This window comes from Hyaena hyaena, unplaced genomic scaffold, assembly GCF_003009895.1.
Source record: "Hyaena hyaena isolate Hyena2069 unplaced genomic scaffold, ASM300989v1 scaffold_172, whole genome shotgun sequence".
NCBI classification, from domain to species: domain Eukaryota; kingdom Metazoa; phylum Chordata; class Mammalia; order Carnivora; family Hyaenidae; genus Hyaena; species Hyaena hyaena.
This window is the reverse complement of record NW_024080804.1, coordinates 1,327,635-1,342,628: the sequence shown is the minus strand read 5'-3', so window position 1 is coordinate 1,342,628 and position 14,994 is coordinate 1,327,635.

The window sequence follows — 14,994 nt, the reverse complement described above, 5'->3', positions numbered from 1 at the left end:
AACGGGAAAATTCTTTTAGGTATTCTAAACATAGAAAAATAAGAATATTCTTGATTGGATCAGTTATACTATGTTTTCCAAAGAATGATTTATAATTCCATCCTCCCTTCTATGTTTATTTATTAGTTGGGTTTTGATTGTAACAAAGAGCTTCCACTTCTTGTTTGCTGTTATTGTCTTTATGTATTAATGGACACCTGGATTCTTACTTTATTCAATAGGTTATAATCCTTTTGAATATTTATTTAAATATTCATTTATTTCTTTTGATGCTCCCGTTGTCCCTGATTTGATCAGCAGGAGTTCCTTCAAACTGGCTCTTGTGTCCTTTAATCTGTTCCCAAAATTCTTGGAGAACTCAAAGAAATTCACTCTTCTCAGGGCTTACAGAAGTTAAACAACTGAGGTACAAGAAGCAGACTTGAATGTAAGTATTTGAATTTGGAGATTATTCCAGGAAATAAGGGAGCAGTAAAACAAGAAAAGGAAGGAAGCCAGAAAGGGTTTGTCATCCAGCTAGTAACCAATGTGGATAGCTAGAGCTAAATCCCACTGGGAAACACTGGGCACTGTGTACGAGATACACTCAGAGTTCTCCCACTCAAAAAGTGAGGAAACTGAGGTGTTTACACACTGAGGTAAACAATGACCCCCCAAGGACATCCACATCCTAATTCCCAGAATACCTTGTATACCTCGTGAGGCAAATGGGACTTTGCTGATGTGATTAGATACAGGATATTGAGACGGGGAGATTATCCTGGGTTATCCAGGCAGATCCAAAGTAATTCACTAGGGTCATCATAGAGGGAAGCAGGAGGATCAGAGTTAAAGAAGAAAATGTGACCACAGGAGCAGAGGTCTGAGTGATAGAGCACCACAGCCAAACAATTCCAGAAGCAGGGAAAAGCAAAGACACAGATGTTTCCTTAGATTCTCTAGAAGGAGCATTGCCTTGCTGATATCTTGACTTTAGCCCCCATGGGACCAGGGTTGTACTTCTGATGTCCAGAACTATAAAATAATAAATCTCTGTTGTTTAACTGCTGAGTTTCTAGTAATTTGTTATAGTGGCAAGGGAAAACTAATACATAATACTAATTCTTATCAATCACTGGGTAGGGTCTATTCCTGCAGTGTTAATGCTCCAGTATGTCTGGCCTGCAGGCAGGTAAGTATACTAAGGTGAGAAAAGCCTTCAGGAAAGGGGATACAGGTATAGGTGTCTACACCTTAGGCTGATGCACATCCAACAACAAGGACCGAACACTGACAGGGCTCTACTATATCTCCAAACTGCAGCCTATTTCCTAATCTCCTCCTCCCAGAACAGCAAATACCTGCTCTTCTGTCATAGCAATTCAATCCTTTAAATAAACAATGAGGAGTATTATTGAAAGAGACAAAATCACACTTTGACATGTCTCTGTGAATCTCATCTAGGAATGTTACTTTCTTGCTATGGATTCTTAGCAATTTGGAATAAATGGCCTTGTCTATTATCACTGAAAAGGCCCTCAGATAAATACAGAGGCTTATACTATATTTGTGTCATTGGTAAAACTTGGCTTCACAACATCCTCTTGCAATGTTTAATATCCAAGTATCACAGATAAGACAAAAGGTCAATTTACAAACATCTACAGGGCAAGCCAAAGTAAAGCAAAGAATCTCAATTTATACTGTAACCACAGAAGTCTATAAAAGTATTCTAAAAAACTTTTGGAGAATGTTACTATATTGCACTATCTATAGAAGGAAATGTAGGATATAAGTAATATATAAAGAAATAACCCAAAGAGAACGAAGGCTAAGCTGAGTCTGAAATATCCACTGTCACCCTCATTAAATACCCAGTACGTATCCCTAAAGTTCCTTTTGAGCATCTTCCACTTATCAGTCCATGCTGCCTCTTTCTCCATTTCTACTTCATATATGTGCATGCGCGTAGGACAGTATTATAGTGAGATTCTGGTGTTTGTGACCAATGGAGAACCATTGCACATGAAGAAAGGATAAATTAATTAGAAGTGTTAGAAAAGATACGGAGAAATGGAACCTTTGTATTGCTGGTGGAAATATAAGATGATACAGATGATGTGGAAAATTGTTCCTCAAAAGGCTGAACACACAGTTACCATATGATCCATCAATTCTACTCCTAGGCATACACCCAAGGGAATTGAAAACATAAGTCCACACAAAAACTTATACACAGTTGTGATGTTATTCATTATAGCCAAAAAGCGAAAACAACCCAAATGTCCATTAATTGATGAGTGGATAAACAAAATGTGGTATGTGTGGGTATACATATGTACATACATACAGACATACACGAGTGACCCTTGAACAATGTGGGTTAGGGACACTGACCCTTTCCACAGTAAGAAATTCATGTATAATTTTTGATACCCCAAAACGTAACCACTAATAGCTTAATGTTGGCTGGAAGCTTTACCAATAACATAAGCAATTAACACATATTTTGTATGTTACATGTATTATATACTGTAGTGTATTCTTCTAAAAAAGTAAGCTAGAGAAGAGACACTATTACTACAAAAATCTTAAGGAAGAAAAAATTCTTTTACAGTACCTTACTGTAAAAAAAAATCCATGTATAAGCACACTCATACACTTCAGACCTGTGCTGCTTGAGGGTCAGTTGCATGCGCGCGCGCGCGCACACACACACACACACGAAGGAATATTATTCTGCCATAATTAGTGATACATGCTCCTACATGACTTGACACATTAATGCTAGTGAACGAAGCCATTCACCAAGACCACATATTGTGTAATTTTATTTATACAGAGGTCCAGAATAAACTAACCTTTTGAAAAAAATCTACAGAAAGTTTATTAGTGGTTGTCAGGAGCTAGGAGAGGGAGTATAGAATAGGAAGGGACTACTAAATGGGTACAAGGTTTCTTTTGGGGTGATGGAATGTTCTGGAATTAGTGGTGATGGATGCACAGCCTTATGAATGTATCAAAACAAAAACCAATGAGGTAGACAGTATATAAGGGTGATTTTTATGGTATGTGAATTACATCTCAATAAAAACATATAAAAATGAATAAGAGAGACAGTAAGTGGACTATGTTTTTATTTTATTTCATTTATTTATTTTTTAAATGTTTAATTTTGAGAGAGAGAGAGAGAGCGCTAGCAGGGGAGGTGCAGAGAGGGGGGCGGACAGAGGATCCAGAGTGGGCTCTGCGCTGACAGCAGAGCTGATGCAGGACTGGAACTCAGGAACTGTGAGATCATGACCTGAGCTAAAGTAGGACGCTCACCTGACTGAGCCACCCAGGTACCCCTTAAAGGCTGTGACTTTTATAGCAACCACCACATGTATAAAGGATTAGTGTTGTCCAAATACACTGCTAAATTTTAATAAATAAAGTAAGCTATTTTCCAGAAATTCCTGAAAGACAAAGTCCATATGTGATTGGAAACTTATCACTGAGTCTAATTTCTGTTTTTAAGTTAGGTAGCCTCCTAAGGTTTTATTTAAGTTTATATATTTATTTATTTTGAAATGGAGAGGAGGGGCAAAGAGAAGGAAAAAGAGAGAGACTCCCGAGCAGGCTCCGCACTGTCAACACAGAGCCTGACATGGGGCTTGAACTCACGTACTGTAGGATCATGACCTGAGCCAAGATCAAGAGTCGGATGCTTAACTGACTGGGACACCCAGGTGCCCCAACTTCACGTTTTTATATTCTCAGCCCCAATTTGACTCTATGTGGCGGATTTTGGAAAGAGTAGAGGGAATATTATCTGATCATATTATCTTCCTGCTTACAACACTGCAGTAGTTTGCTCAGAGGACAAAGTCTGTCCTGAGTATGCCATCTTAAGCCCTTCACGGCTGGGCCCTTGTCCAGTGTTTCACCTCTTTGTCCACCTCTCCCCAAGCAGCTGCCTCTTTCCAAGTGGCCCACGGCTCCTCGTCACACCACCCTCTCCTGCAGCAGCCACTGTTAAAGCCCATCCTTCTGAAGTGTGCTCTTCACCTCCCAATGTCTCTGGGAAACGCCTGCTCAGGGAATTGTCTGGGCACCCAGAAAGGCCCTGGGAGCATTCTGTGCACATCTCTGTTACTGCTCACCACCTCTGAGGATGTGTTTTCGGGGAATTTTTTTTGTCTCTATGCCTGAAATCTTTGAGGTGGGACCACAGCTTGTTTGTACCTCAATATCTACTACACTCACAATACATAGAAGACATTCTATAAATGTGTGTTAGCTAAGTGCAATAATAAATATTTTAAGAGATGTTTTAAAATCCAATATAAAAGGCAAGGGGCAGTTTGATCTAGTGGCTAAACTCCTAATCTAAAAACAAGCAGATCTGCCTTCCAATTCTAGCCCGGTCACTTGCCTGCTTTGTGACCTTAGGCAAGTCATTTATAGTCTCTCTCTTGAAAATCTTAGAATTTTAGAAAAGTTTGCAGTTAAGAAACATCTACACAATACAAAGTCAAACACTAAATTGTATAATTTAGATTCCTATAGCAGGAGTTCAAAGGAGAAAATGGATGGGAAAATTTCTCAGAAAGGCAAAGAAAACATCAAATCTATGACCCACTAGAATCTGCTTCATACCAGACTGCCCCCACAGAAATAGGCCCAGCCACACGTTTTTCAGTCTAATTACCCTATTCTTCTAGTTGCTCTTTCATGCTTTGCTTTTTTCCCCCAACTCTCCAGAAACACAGAACTTCTGGGAGTTGAAAACTAAGTTTTCAGGAAGAGATTAAAAGAAGTGACTTAATTTTGCCTATAAAAATAAAGTTTAGAGACAGCAATAACTGTGCCATGTAAGAGAAGACAGCAGCCTTCTGCACTGTACAGTTTTGGCAAATCCTATTTTTCACAAAAATGATCTGTAAAGTTGGCAGTTGAAGCATGAACTTGAGATGCTCAAGACAAGAGTGCTGTATTTAAAACCCTCATTTTAATTGCAAAGTTCTCAGAAGTAGAGGCTCCAGAGTCAAATTGTCTGGGGTCAAATACAGGCTCTGCCACTTACTAACTGAGATCTTGGACAAGAACTCAACCTCTCTGAATTTTTTCATTCAGTTTTAAAATGAAGATAATAATAATAATAATTACCCCCACAGGATACTACTGTAAAAATGTAAAAAAATAATACACATAAAAAATAATACATGTAAAATAATCAACACAGAGCCTACTTGCAATGCATATACCTAGCAAATATTTCTCAGGCATATACTGCCTTTGAATACTTTTGAGCCTGCACCAGCCACTGGGACTATACATAATGAGACTCATCTTTGCCCGTAAAGAACAATGAAAATACTTATTCCCCCCACCACCACTATAATATGACATATGTTTAATACAAGCCTAACTGCATGTTCAGAGTACCTTGGAGAGAGAAAACAGGGAGTGAACAATTTTTAATAAAGACAATGAAGAATGTTTCAAATGTTTTTTTTTTTTAATTTATTTCTAGGGGGGAGAGAGAGAGAGAGAGAGAGAGAGCGTGAGCAGGGGAGGGCCAGAGAGAGAGGGAGTGACAGACTCTGAAACAGTCTCCAGGCTCTGAGCTGGCAGTCAGCACAGAGCCCGACGCGGGGCTCGAACCCACGAACCGCGAGATCATGACCTAAGCGAAAGTCGGACGCTTAACCGACTAAGCCACCCAGGCGCCCCGACAATGAAGAATGTTTCAAAATGAAGATTAATCCTATGGCTACCATATCTTGTTCTAAATGCCATAGTCCCCACCTCTACCCATTGTTTAATTAGGAAATTCTTTAATTTTTTCTTCCATTAGGGACTGTACAATTTCAGCATAAATTCTTTAACTGTGATAGTTGCAATAAAATAACAAGTCAATCTCTTAAAAGTTCTGAGAAGCAATCAGGTCCCACAATTTGGATCTGATGACATTTGCTTATTTCTTCCTGCCCCTGTTGCCTTCCACTCCAGAGGCAGTGAGTATTTGTCTATCAATTTGATGAGCTCAGGGCACCAAGTCTCAGAATCCCATTTTCCCTTATAAGAAATGCTAAAGAATAGGTGTTTTAATATCTTTCCTTTACAAAGTTTCAAATAAGCTTTTGTTTGTTAGATATTTAGTTCTTTGGTTTTCATTTTAATTGCCCACTTAGTGGAATAATCAATAATCATGAAAGACTGACCTGCTAACCACATAGAGATATTATTTTACACCTCATTTCCCTCTGTGGCTTTTTGGATACAATGGAAACTATATGTAGTTTTTGTTGCTCTTGTTAAGTCAGGAAGTGTCTAAATGAATCCATCTAGTCACATAATATGTAAAAAAAAAAAAAAAAGATCATTTTATGATTGGTTCTTTAAGCAAAGTAGAATTTTGCCAGCTGGAAAAGCAAGGGTAAAATTCCAGTTGACAGAGCAATATAAGCAAAGTACAGAAGTGCAAAAGTAAATGACATGTTCTTGAAAATGCAAACAGTCTGGCACGACAAGAGCATGAATTTGCAAATGGGGAACAGTTAGAAAGGAGGCAGGCTGAAAGGAAGTAAGTTTCCTCCACGTACTCACCAACTGACTGACTGGTTTAGTGATTGATCAATATAACAAATATTTATTAAGCACCTGGTGTGTGTCAGATATTATGCTGAGCACTAAGAATAAAATGAGGATTAAGACAGACATTGTCTCTGTCCTCACGGCACTTGCCTTCTAGTGAACTGTTAGCTACAAGTTGCCATTGGAGATTTTGTCTATTGGAGATCTATGTAAAACTCACATGAGAACAAGGGCAAAACTTGATGAGCCCACATTACAAAAACATCAGTTTAGTTAGATATTTGGGGGGAAAATTCATGAGAAATGAGTGAAAGACTAGCGTTAGCAATATGAGGAACACAAAGCACTTATAACTTCACAAACAATATGGTTTACGTTCTAATTCACACTTGTTATTTGTTTCTTCATATAGCCCTGTACCAGGTAAAAGAAGTGTTATTACCTCAACTTACAGACACAAAGACTAAGGTACAGTAGATTAAGTGGTTTGCTCAAAGCCACAAGTAAATTCTTGAATCTTGAATAGAGGACATATAACCAGTTAGGCCAGCCTGGGGAAAGGGTCTATCTGGGAAATCTCATAGGTCCTCACTCCCACTGATGGCACCTACCTTAATTACAAGCACAGCTTTTGAAAGGAATGAACCAATATCCAATTTAGGAAATCAATAAATTTTGTAAAATAAATCTGCAGAGTGAAGATAAACATCATAATCTGAATATTAACAATGGTAAAACTTGTCCAACACAAAGTACATTCAAAGCCCTTAACCTAGATTTAATATTTAAATCCTCTAATCCTCACCATAATTTGATGAAGTAGATACTACTATACAGATGAGGACATGGAGGACAAAAATAGGGTAAGTGATTTGCCCAAAGTCACATAGTTTATAAGTAGGGAGAGAGGTATTTGAATATAGGATTCTCTAGTTCTGGAAGTGAAATTTTTCATCAATGGACTATATTCGCTCCAACATCTCTTATATTCATGTGTCTATTCAACCCAACGTTCTTGGGTCTCAACACAGTTCTTGTTCTCAACTGACAAAAATCATGAACAAGGCCAACTCTGATGGGGAGGAGAACCTAGCTTTTTTCCTTCACCCAGAAGGAACTCCCTTTTTATGGGAGCTAGGTGAGGAGAAAGGCCTTCAGAAAAAAATTAGGGCTCTGACATGGCAGGTGCTGCATTCTATTTAAAGACCATTCTGTTTCCTCCATTAAACACCTGATACCTGGCTATCCTGCTTACTATTTCTCCTTGTTACATGCTTCTACAAACCCCTAGATAATCTCTATTATTCTCAGAGATTAGGTCCTGACTCGTTACTTTCTCCAGTGCAACTCCTCTCATAATTCTTGATGACTTTAATATCCACATAGATAACCCTTCCAATCGCATAGCATCTTAATTCCTTGACTTCCTTCCTCTCTTCCAAATGGCTTTGTTCCCCACATGACCTCAGCCATTCACTCCCACAGGCATCCTCTGGACCTTGTCATTCCTAACAACCTCCATCCTCTCAATTTCAAATATCCCTTGCCTCATCTACCACCTATTATCATTCCAGCTCACTCTGATTATTCTTTATACACAACCAGGACTAGCAATCCATTAATCCTAATGCTGTTCTCCCATCCCCTATACTTCCCATGTTGTCGTTTCCTCTTTGCCCAGTTTACATTCATGATATATCATTACATTCTTTGAGATGCACACAACATCCATTTCTTTGTCCCTTCTTCTTGTTTTCATACTTTCCACCAAAGCCCTACCTCAGCTAAGTCCAACTATTTACAACCCTGAACTTATACATGTGTAGCTGAACATGGCTGGTGAAAAAACTATAACTTGTAGAAATGTTCTGCCTTTAAGTTCATGACCACTGTCTGAATCAGACTAATACCATCTTGGACATACCCTCTGTGACCTAAAGCCTCCTTGAACATACCCTGCAACCAACATCCTTTCTTTTTGTTTAACCTCATCCTTAACGACACCCTTGGGAGATAACGTCCTTCATCTACTCTGGATGTATGACCGATTCACAAACATTTCCTCATGGATGGTTCCCCGACATGTACTCCCTCGCCTCAAGGGCTATAAAAGTAGGTCCCATGGGAGGTGGGGTCATGGAGATCTATTAGTCTTGCAGCCACCCATGACATGCTTCTGTCTGTAAATCTCTTTAATAAGCCATTTCTTGTCAAACTGGACTTAGCCTTTTTCATCAGTCTGATGGCTCCATAGGTCTTTGGAAGTTGCTTTCCATGTTACACCTCCCTTTCAGAGAACAACTACTAACCTTAAAATGGCCTTGGTTGTCATCTCTCCTCGCACTTCCAAATTTCTCTTCTCTCTCACTCTTAGCTAATGTCCTTGCTCCTTATTTCACTGGGATATCAGATCCAATCAGAAGAGAATCTCCATATATTCTCACCACCACATCTACATACCCATTTCCATCTCTGTCAATATGCCCTATTTTCTCTCCTGTTACTCCTTCTTGCTTCCTGGAATAACTCTCCTTGTTCCAATCTAAATTCATTCCCCCTAATCATGCACTAGATCCCCCCTTGCCTACTTTTGGATATCGTCCTTGTAATTGTTCTCTCTTTCATGCATCATGAGAATTATCCCCTCCACCGAATTCTCCTTGCTATAATTTCTTCCACCTCAACAAAATAAAACAATCTTGACCCATTTATCCCCCCTGAGAAGCTACAGTCTCATTTCTCACTTAGCTGCCCTTTATAGCAAAACTCCTCTGTACTTTCTCTCCTCTCATTCTCTTTTGAATCTATCTCCCGGAAATTAGTCCTGACAAAGACACCAATGGTCTCCATGCTGCTAAATCAAATGGTTGATTTTAACATCTCATCTTACCTGAACGGTAAGCAGCATTTGACACAGTTGATCACTCTAGGAATGTTGACAATAGGGACTCCATCTTTGGCCTACTGCCACAGGATGACCACACAATGATCTCCCTCAAGACTACATGTTCCAGCTCCCTTGGAGTTTAGCGTATGCCCTGACTGAATGCAGGGTAGCTTGTTCTTAAATCTTCCCTAAAGTTGCCTAGATAACTAGTAGAGATAACGTAGTTTCTGCTTCATGCCCTCCTCCACAGATGCACTACATGTAAATGTGAGCTTTCAATTAAGTGTGTGGAGACCCTTTGACCTCACCACAACATCCTCCTGCACATCCTCTTTCTAGATAAGATCCGTAGACCAAGGTCCAGGCTTCTCAGAGAGCACCTGCACAACTGTCTGGATCATCATCTGGCTGACCCTCTCTGTCAGTAAGCTACCCCAAAAAGAACTGTGTAAACTGTATGGAGTAGCCTGCTTCATTTTCCGTCTCTAAATAGCTTATCAATTTGGAAGATTCTTTACAGTCCCTCCCCCTCCAACTTCTAACAGTCACCTCCTCTTCCTGGAAATCATTTCCTCCTTGGCTTCCATAGCACCATACCCTCTTGGTTTTCCACAACTAATCCCCAACTCCTTCTCAGTCTCTGTTGATGGTTTCTCCTTATCTCCCTGACCTTTTCACAGTAGAATGCCCAAAGGCTCAGTTCTCACACACCTATACATTCCTACTCCAGTCTCAGGGCTTAAATTGACATCTGCACAGTCATGGCTCTGAAATTTCATCTCCTTTTCAGACCTCTGTCCTGAATTCCAGTCTTAAACATGCAACTATTTACTTGACATCTCTATACTGATGCCTAATAGGCATTTTAAAATTAACATGTTCAAAACTGAACTCTTGATCTTTTCCCTAAACATGTTATACCCCAAATCCTCTCTGTATCAGTTAAGAGCAACTCCATCCTTCACTCATTCAAACCTCAAAACTCCATTCATCTCAGATTCCTCTTTTCCTCTTACACCACTTACATGTTCTACTGGCAACTCCTGTTGGTTTTACCTTTAATATAAAATCAGAATGCAACTACTTTTGCTCTCTCTGATAATACAAACCCAATCTCCATCACCATCACCCCTCACGTGAATTATTGGCGAGTCCTATGAGGTCTATCTTAAAGATATTTAAAGTCTAACTGGTTCTCACCTGAACCAAATAAGTATCATCTCTTGCTTGGTTGACTGCAAGAGTCTGCTTACTGGTCGCCCTGCTTCTGCCCTTGCCTCTACATTCTATTCTTAGAGTATAAGAATATAAAAACTAAAATATAAAATATAAAATGAGCACTGGAAATGTGGCCAGCAGATTTGAGAAACTGAATTTTTAATTATATTTATTTTAATCAATTTAAATGTAAACAGCCACCTGCAGTTAATGCCTACTCTTAGAGCTTGTCTAATGTGCTCTTCTCTGGCATTCTCACAGGGCTCTTTCCTTTACCTCTTTCAGGTACCTGCCCAGATGTCACTTTATCAGTGAGAGCATCTTTGATCAAGATACTTAATATAAAAAAAAGATACTTAATAGAGAGAGAGTCAATCCCCATCTAGTCATTCCCCTTTCCTGGTTTGTTTTTCTTAATTTCTCTGTTATAATCATAAATTTCAAACATACTATGTTTTATATACTCATTTATTTGTTATCTATTCCCTCAGATAAAATTTAGTGTCCATTAAGTTAGAGACTTCAGTCTGTTTTGTTTTCACTGCTATATCACTAGTGCCTAGAAGAGTACCTGGTACATAAGAGTACCTGGTAAAAGCTCAATAATTACTTACTGATTCAATTCAACATTAACCTCTTGAGTGTTAATTAACTTCTTGAGTGTCAACCATTAAGTTCTTGCGTGACCTAGAACAAGACACTTCTTATACTCAGGTTTTTCCTTCTTCCTATTATTATCTTATACTGTATCTGTCTGTTTTCTTCTTTGTATTATAACAATTTATACATTCTTCATTTATTTGCTTACTGTCTATCTCCTTACTAGACCAAAAACTCCCAAAGGGTAGGGCCTATGTTCAGCTTATGAATTTAGCATGATGCCTGGAACACAGTTGTTGCTCAATAAATAGCCTTTCTGAGTTAGGAGGCAATGAAGTCTAACATTCAGTAGAGTATCAATAAGTATCTATTGAAGAATGCATTGATTATTTAATCTTCAAAACTAACTGGAATGGGTAGATCTCTTCAAACTTGGGCATTCACTGTCCATAAAGAAGGGTCCAGATATGGGTCCACATAACTGCACAGACATCAGATAAAGGCCACATCTGGTGTGACTTGGTCTTGTAGGACTGTGAACCCTGAGAAGCCCTGAGGGTATTAGTGTGCTCAGGGAGAGTTGGCAATTTACCTGTATATCAGATGTGATGAGGCCTACCCTCAGGCTCTCCTCCCCTCTTTCACTATCCTGGGAGGTTGTGGTGGTGGTGGTCTTGTGGTAATGGTTTTGTGAATAGGCTCTGGAGACCACTTTCACGTTTTTAACACAGTCACCTTCATAACACTTGCCAACTTTGTTAAATGACCATCCCTTTGCTCATGTCCTGCTCTCCTTCCACCCCCATGCATGGCTCCAAGGGGTCAGTTCCTGTTAACAGGCCTTCTTTCCTTTACTATGTGCAGCTTTAGAAAACAGCAGAGAAAGGACACTATATCAGCAGTAAACTTGTCCGTTCACCTTTAACATTTTGAGTCCATAAAGTATGCTTTACTACTAGTGGAGAATGGGGACCTTTCCTCTTTGCTTGGCAAAATTGTTTACAGGAATTCAACATTTTCTAAAAGACATTCATTAAGTTCCCAACAATTTTTAAATAAGGTAGAACTGGATCCTAAGATGATTGTCTTCATTTAAAAATCCAACTTATTGAGATCAATAGTACTACTTGCTTTTTGTTAAAGGGAAATGTAAAATCACCTCCAAATCATCTAACTATAGGAAAAATTACACAGGGTCTTATTTTGACATCTCTCAAAGTTACTTTTATTACTATTATTTTGATTTTAACACTACAATACGCAATAATTGAACACATATTTTCAATATAATGTTTTTAGTGTCAAAATCAAGGTTTACTTTATAAATTTTTAATTAGTTTCTAATTCTGAACTGAGGATCTCACTTTCTATTGTTAAGTCAATCTGTCAAAAGCTGGAAATTTCAGAGATCCTAAACTGTGTTTTTAGTGTTCAACTGATGAATTACAATGTAAGTCAGTTTTCAGAGACAACAGAAAAGGGCCATCGCTTGTACTATCCATTTTCAAAAGGTAATCTGCAACTGTCCCTCCTCACTCCAAAAGACTGTGTGATAGCCCATGCGCTGGGTAACCAACCTCAGGGACTTCTAGTTGTTTACTGTCACTAGAGTGAAAGCCACCTTTAAAAATGTGTCCCTAGAGTCCAAAGAAATTATCTGGGCTTCCAAGTCCCTCATTGGTCTCCCTTATGATGCCCATCTGCTTTCTCATTTCTGACAAATCTTTGTTGGCAATATACAAGTTAACTTTCTGCAGGGGTGAAATAAAGAAATAATAGCCCTTATGATGAAAACTTAGGATAACATTACTGCCTCTCACTAACTGCCAAGTGGCTTTAATCTATAGTGAACTCAGTAATCCTAAAATGAATTCAATATTCTCTCTTATTGCCAGTAAACCTTACATGGTTAAAAGCTTGATGCACAGAATGAATTTGAAATGGAGAAATAAACTTACAGAGTATAAGGAATAACCGGGGTCTTCTTATTTTCAAGGATATTTAACAATACAAATTGAAATTCTAACAGTACTGCCCAGCAGAGTTATTGATAAAATCTCCCTTAATGAAAATTCAAGAATTATCTGTATTTATAAGCAGTTTTCTAGAAAATTATTTTCTTTTCCAAGCACAATACCCATTACAAATTTCTTAATTTCTGGGGGAAAATGCTCAAGATTGTAACATATTGTGGGATGTGGCTCAGTCGGTTGAATGGTCAGTTCTTGATTTCAACTCAGGTCATGATCCCAGGGTTGTGGGATCAAGCCCCACATCAGACTCTGTGCTGAGTGGAGCCTGCTTAAGATTTCTCCCCTCTCCTTCTGCCCTTCTTTCACTTGTGTGCATGCATGTGCTTGCCCTCCATCTCTCTCTCTCTCTCTCTCTCAAAAAAAAAAAAATTTGTACCATGCTTTACATTAACTTCCTGGTAACCTTTGTGATTGAATTGGCTTCTCAGGTGTCATTGCTGCTCCCTTTAGCCTGTCCCAAAAAAAGAATAGAGGTGGTTGGAATAGAAAATGTAGAAACTTAATGAGGTGAATTCTCATTTGGCAAACTTGTACCTATTTGCATATCTCTCAGGCTTTTATAGTTTATATTCACTTAATATGTGAGGACCAGGTAGAGAAGTGGTGTCATGTGGGGAAAGTCTTCCTGGCTTGAGGTCAAGGGACCTTGACTCTAGCTTGCGACAACTTGTAAGTACTGTATGACTCTGTCCCAATGTCTGCCTGCCATTTCCCTCTTCTACTAAATTGGGTGTGTGTGTGTGTGTGTGTGTGTGTGTGTGTGAAAAAGCTATTCTCTAAAAGTCTGTTCCAACCCTAAAATTCTGTGATTTTTCTCCAGTGAAATATGATGACTTATGTAAAAGTGCAGAAATAATTCATTCAATCAAGTCGTATTGCCTTAACCTAAATGATTTGAGGTTTCAAAGTTCAAATGTAATTACAAAGAAATGGAAGGGACAGAAATGAGTTGCCAGTGAAAGTTAGATATCAGAGGCAACAGCTCACTTTTCTGAAATGCACATTGACAATTAGCAATTAACATCTTCTGGAAACAAGCAAATGATCAGGAAGCCTTTTGGCAAAAGGGAGTCTTAAAGTTTCATTGTGCCATTTACTAGATATTTGATCACATGATAAATTAGGTACATTTTTATCCAGTGAAATAACAGATTTCCTACAATAAAGATGATTCAAGGACTGGTGCACTATGGCTGGGCCTGATCCTGAAGAAGTTAGTTGTTCAATAAGATTTTGGTAGGTTTCTGCCAAAAATGGAAAAGAGCCATAATCTCATATTATCTTTTGGTAGAAGTAACAGAAAACTGAACCTCCAAAAAGGAAAATAGTGACTCAATTACCTGAGGAGTACAGGCTTAGGCCTGGCTTCAGGTGAGGCTAAGTTCAGGGAATAGCACAATGTTATCTTTGGGCTATTTGCTCTGCCCGTGTTGGCTAATTTCCAGATTCTCCAAGTAGCAACATGGGTGACTGCCACCAACATGGGTGATTGTCAACCAGGTTCAATTTCAATGCTATTGAATACTTCTTTTCCCCTAAAAGTCAGAGTATAAGTCCCAATCTTGGTTATTACTAGCTTGAATTAAGTCACATAACAACATTTGAAGCAAGCACCAACCCGAGGATGAACTGTGAGACCAGCCTAGTCCTGGGTCATAAGCTGATACCCTCCTCCACCAAACCCTGATAACTGTG